At 32.7% G+C, this 6,651-nt stretch overlaps 1 pseudogene; it reads right to left on the bottom strand.

Moving 5' to 3' along the window:
• Positions 1 to 410: 410 nt before the first annotated feature.
• LOC120224635 lies at positions 411 to 1,005 on the bottom strand (annotated as a pseudogene).
• Between the last annotated feature and the right edge of the window lie 5,646 nt (positions 1,006 to 6,651).

Genomic DNA, 6,651 nt, shown 5'->3' with positions numbered 1-6,651 from the left:
ACAATAAAAAGATGGAAAATTTTATACTAAAACATTTTCATGATAATCACTACTATATTACTATCAGACAAAATGGACAATCATTATTAAAACTACATAAATCACTCTTTACAATTTATTATTTACAAATCTCTTAACAATAGTGGAAATTTCCTAATTCAATTTTCTTGGTAATTGATAGATAAAATAGAAAAATAGAAATATATATATTTATGACATATATATACATGAAATATATATAACTTTAATGTTTACATCATATATTTCATATGTATATATTTAATATATATGCATTTCATGTGTTTTTATATGCATTTATTTTATTCTACTCACATTTTATCCTACTTTTCTTTTTTTTCCTACTTTTCTTCTACTATTTATTTTTATTCTACTCACAACCATACTGCCTGTCACATGATGTATTTAAAGCTGTTAAGTGTTGCCACAGGAAAATCTTTTGTCTTTGCAGTGACCATACAGTTCCTGTCGATGCAGCCTCCTTAGATCACTGTGTCTTTTGTTTTGAGGAGTGGAACAACAAGACTTTTTGAACAGGTCTGACATCAGATTGCTTCTACTCGATAAAGATTAAAACTGTTTTAGCATTTGCAACACAGTTCTTTGAAATAAACCTTATTAGTTCCAGAAATGGACCACACATAAGCACTCTTCCATCTGGTCTTAGTATCTTCACAGTGAAAATAGCCATATTTTGGTTCCAAAAACTGGAAGTTGGGTCTTCTGAGCAGATCTGCTTTGCTGACTCCATGTGTCTGCTTCCTCTTCTGTTCCTGAGGCCTTGAGGCATCTTCTTCCCCCAACTCACACTGGCAAAGCTCCTCCTGTTTGTACTCTTCAGATCTTGGCATTGGTGGTGTCCGTTGCTGCTGGCTGGGCTCCACAGGACCCAAAAGTGCCTTCTTCTCACAGTTTTCTCCCTCCTTCTGCAGCTGGATAAAGCCCTCTATGACCTATCACTGGTGAATATATATGAAATATATACATATAAAATATATATTGTAAGCATTAAAGTTATTTGGCAAATATGAATATGAAGTATATAATGTAAGCATCAAAGTTATTTGGCAAATATGAAAATATGAAATACTATATGTGCATTGTTATAAAAATTGACTTGGTAAAGTTTATAAAACAAGTCTCAACAATGCTTAGAAAATCATAATTCTCATGTTTTTCTCCATTTATTTTATCTACACTTAATGCATGTTTGTAGCCCATACCAGCTCCTTTTGCTGTGTGCCATGAAGGTAATCCCTTCTACTGACTTAAATATGAAACAACAGCATCCAGTAATAAAAAATACATCTGTCACATACTGTATGACTAATTTGCAAATAGTATAAATATGTAGCTCTCATTGCCCTGAATGAATAAGTCAACCAATAAATCAACAATATTTATTTTACTGCTATAATGTATATATCATCATGATATGAACTATCACTTATTCAATAAAGTACTACCAGTATTAGACATTAGGTTCATAAGATTTACAATCTACTGGGGAAAGAAAATGATTAATCATTGTAAATTTAGATAGCAGTGAAGCAGATCAGTACTATCCAAGACTACACTAAGGATTCCAAAAAAAAAAAAAAAAAAAGGAACAATTAAAGTGAATGGAGTTGTTAGATTATTTCACAGAAATATTATGAATGAAATGTGGGAGTGAGGATCCTTATGTATATGTATACCTGGAGTATAAAACCTGTAATTTGGCTATATTAGCTATAGAATGCTTTTTCTTTAGGAAAGTAGTTTCTTTAGCTAAATTGCTCTTTGGCTGCTCTTCTTCCTCAGCCAGGTGAAGCTGGAAGAGTTGTCAGATTGCCTTATTATAAAGGCGACTGTGTTATGTTGGGGAAAACAACGATATCGGGAGAGTTGAATTTAGCATTTGTTCCTTCACTTTATATGTGCACCGCCTTGGATAAAGCATTCACTTTTCTGAGACTTAGCTTCCTTATCTTTGTCATGACACAATAATACATTCTTTCTAGGTCATAAAGCACTTTTAAAGTATGAGCTGTGATCTTCATTAGCTATATGACTCAAATATTTTCAATTACATATAAAGCCAAAATTATGGACTGTATTTCTAGGGCCTTAGTTCTACAACAGTCTTGAGATGTGAAGCCAAATATTAAATGTGGGAAGACATAATGAATTTTTAACTTAGAATTATTTTAAACCAATATGCAGTTTTCCCATTTCTTTTTGTGCTTAAAAACACATCACTTTAAGAGAATATTTCAAAGTATTTTATAGTATAAAGAATGCTGAGTAAATTTATTTTGAATGATTATGAATGACATCTCAAGCTTATTGTGGTGTTTGGAACAATATAACTATTGTAGATTTTACATAGAACAAAATCAAAACATAAAAGAAAGAAAAAGGAATGACATTTTTCTAGTATGCAGCTATGTTGGATTGATAAAATTAATTCAATTAATTCATAATTACGTTTGTGTTCTCTAGCATGTAAATAATACTAAATTGATATTTCATATAACTAAGCCATTAAAGAACTTACAAGTTGATTCTCACATAAACATTACCAAGTTTGAGGAGGACAAGAGGAAAAACCTAATGGCAAAAAGTGACATAAAACGTGACTATTATTTTACAGTTAAACAATGTTATGCCATGAAATGGAAAAGGCCATTACCAGCTGGTTGTTAGTACCTTTAGAATGCTTTTGTGCACTTACTGAAATCCAAAAGCCAGTCATTCCCATTTTATTGGGTAGGGAAAGCCATAATGTAGATTTTTATAGGAACATTCAGAGTTACTGCTGTTACCCATAATTCTTCTGTCTTTTAAAAATGTAACCAAGAAATGTAAATTGTTTTCAGTTGGCCTGATTTATGACAGAATCACAGCAATTAAGGCAGGGCAAGTCCTATTTGACAAGTCAGTCAAGCCCTTTTAGCCTGACACTGCTGAATTACAGCTTTCAAAATGTGCCCTTAGGTCTTTAAAGTGTCTATCACCAAACCTTGAATGAAACCAATTTTATGAACATAGCAGAAATTAGGGGTGCTACTACATATTAAGTTGTCACTTTAGAAGTCTGTGCATCAATCCCAACACATCTATCATTGTTTAAGATTATTTTGTGACTTTAAGAATTATTACAATGGACTATTTTAAATATCCTTAAGGGCAGAAAATGTATTCTATGTGGATGATCATAATATCTAAAAACAGATGTAATTGTTTTGGAGCCAAGACGGTAGAATGAATATATGGGTATAATATGTATATGTTTCTATCTATTTGTCTATCTATCCCTCTATCCTTCTTCCTATCTATCTATCTATCTATCTATCATCTATCATCTATTATCTACCTAGATTTCTAGCTTTCTATCTATCATCCAACTGAAAAAATCCAAGTGAAAAAAATCCCAACTTTTAAAATAAAGTAATTAATATTGTCAGTGGCATATGATCTACTTTTGTGGCAAAATTATTTTCAGAAAAAGTATTTGAGAGGCAGTTTTTAAAGAATTATTACCAAACTAGTTCCCAAAGAAGATACTTCTCTGAAATACAAAGCATAATATGATATGAAATTTATGGCATGCTTATTATTAAAATATGTCTCACTGTTTTGTAACTGCATTTTTTTTACAAATAGTTTATTGTCAAATTAGTTTCCACATAACACTCAGTGCTCATCCCCACAAGTGCCCTCCTCCATGCCCATCCCTCCTGCCCCCCACATCCATCAGTCCTCAGTTTTTGTCAGCATTCAAGAGTCTCTCATGGTTTGCCTCTCTCCCTTTCCCCCACCATTTCCGCCCTTCTTCTCCCCCTTGTTCCTCCGTCAAGTTCCTCCTAATCCTCCTATACGTGCAAACATATGATATTTGTCCTTCTCTGCCTGACTTATTTCGCTCAGCATAACACCCTCAAGGTCCATCCATGTTGCTACACATGGCCAGATTTCATTGTTTCTCATTGCCATGTAGTATTCCATGGTATAGATAAACCACATCTTCTTGATCCATTCATCTGTTGATGGCCACTTAGGTTCTTTCCATGTTTTAGCTATTGTGGAGAGTGCTGCTATGAACATTGGGGTACATGTGCTCCTATGCCTCAGCATTTCTGTATCCCTTGGGTAAATTCCTAACAGTGCTATTGCTGGGTCCTAGGGGAGTTCTATTGTTAGTTTCCTGAGGAACCTCCACACTGTTTTCCAGAGGGGCTGTACCAGTTTTGTAACTGCATTTTAACTAAGAAGAGCTTTAATTAATTGTAAAAATGATTTGTTTTTGTATATTTTTACCTTTCGATTTTGAAATAATCTTGGACATACACGAAAAGAAAACTGAAAGAAAACTGAAAAGCTGCAAAAATAAAACTGAAAGTTCTCACACAAAAATTAATAGTTTCTTTAAGTCAAGTACAAAGATCAAAATAAAAATTAACAGTGATGCAATACTATTAACTAATCTATAGACCTTGTTCCATTGCCAGGTGTCCAAATTGTCCAATCCAGGATTCCATTTGCATTTAGTTGTCATGTCAGTCTTTTTTTTGTCTTTCATGATCCTATGTTTGAAGAGAAATAGCCAATTGTTTTGTAGAATGTCTCCCAATTTGGATTTGTCTGATATTTCTTGATGATAAAATTCAGATTATGTATGCATTCTTTGTAAGAATGCTACAAAAGTAATACCATGTCTTTCTCAGTACATCATAATTGGAGGCATGTAATGTTTTCACATGTTATTAGGGGTAACATTAGACACCCTGGTACAAGTGGTGCCTAAAAAGTTTCTCTGTTATAATGCTACTATTTTCTCTCTTTGTAATTAATAATTATCTTGTGGGAAGATACTGTTAAATTATGCAAATATCCTGTTTCTTATTACACTTTTGCCTACTAATTTTAGTGTTCACTGATGAATCTTGCTGTGGCAATTTTTACTGTGATGTTTGCCAAATAGTGACTTTTATTTCCATCATTCCTTCTACATTTATTAATTGGAATTTTACTAGAAGGAAGAACTGTCCATTTCTCTCCCTTTATTTCTTCAATGGTGTATTTATACTGGCATTGTCTCATGGATATTTTATTCTATGATTCATAGTTTATTATTATTATTTACATTTTTGCTCAAATTATCCCAGATTTGGTAATTGGGAATCCCTTCAAATTTATTCCTTTCTATATCTGCAGTAGTTTGTTTTAAGCATTCACGTACTTGCTGGCAACATGAAGTGTTCCTTTCTCATCTAGTACTTTTCCTGAATTCAGCCATTTCCTCAGAGCCCTTTCATTTTTATTGCAGAATGGTGTTCAGAAAACCAAATATAGGCACTGATTATGTTCATTGTTACTGTAGTGTTATTGTTCTAGGTCCTCTTAGTGGGTATACACAGACATCTATACCAATATCTATATTGATTTCTATGTATTTTTCTATGTATTTGTTAAGAATTGTTAGTTCATACTGATTCCTCTGGTTGTAGTCCAACACTCAAGGGTTCATTCTAGCCTTCCTCATTTCATATTTGTCACTCCTTTCTCCTACAATAAGAAAACTGCATCTCATTATTCACATTCATTTAAAGGTGAATAATCCTAATTTTATAATTACAAAAATCTTAATTTTATAATTACTAACTATATCCTTGTGACAAACATGGTAAGAGTAGAATATTTGTGTGTAGTTCATTTTGTCTTTAGCCTGTCAGCTTATAGTCAAATAATGCAAATCATGTTTTACTGAGTTAACAGATTGGTTCTTTTCTTCTCCACACAGTTTTGTGTGGTTTTGTTAGGCATTTGTAACATAGTTAGTTTGCTTTATTACTGCTTGTACCTCATTTTGTGTTTTGCCACATTCTGGATAATTTTAATTACTTAAAAAAGTATTTCTGCATACGTGTATCAAGCTTTACTGTGGTCCCAAAAGTCGGAACTCTACCCAGATGCAACCTCAGCCATTCTTTCTACCCCATTTTAGTTGCGCTGATTTTTCTACCATATTACCACCTATATCCTGCAGGTCAGCTAATTATATTAGTTTCTGACTTATCTTTATGCCTTTTATCTGTTTTCTTATCTTTTATCCTTCTATAATCTTCTTTGTACTTGTCTATTTCTTTCTGGAGTCTCCAGAGTTATCAGTTTGCCTATTTCAACATAAGATACCAGCTGGAGCAATCAATCCACTGTCAAAAATAAAAGTTTATGTTAACATTGCCCCAAGGATGACATCATTTTTAGCAAAAATGAAGAAATTTGCATTTATATGAAAACATCATGAGAATAACCTGTTAAAATGCAAAAGCATAGTATCTGCAGCAGGACAAAGAATAAACAGAAACAAATGATGAAAATGAAGACATATTGTGTATTCACAGAGTCTGCACTATAGTATTTACTGCTCTCTGCCCTTTTTCTAACTCTCTTTTAAAACATTCACCCGCTGATCGAAACTGTCAACTAAATACTAATGTAGATCTGAAATCTTGAAAGCCTTTTAAAGCAAAATGTTTCAAAAGTAAGATTAAAATTCCTTGTTACTAATTATTCATAATTTCATTTTTAATAGACTCATTAAAGCAGTTTTGGATTTGCAACAAAAGTGAGAGGCAGGTAGAGAGA

The sequence above is a fragment of the Hyaena hyaena genome, unplaced genomic scaffold (assembly GCF_003009895.1).
Source record: "Hyaena hyaena isolate Hyena2069 unplaced genomic scaffold, ASM300989v1 scaffold_1224, whole genome shotgun sequence".
NCBI lineage: Eukaryota > Metazoa > Chordata > Mammalia > Carnivora > Hyaenidae > Hyaena > Hyaena hyaena.
This window is presented reverse-complemented; position numbering and strand designations above follow the sequence as displayed.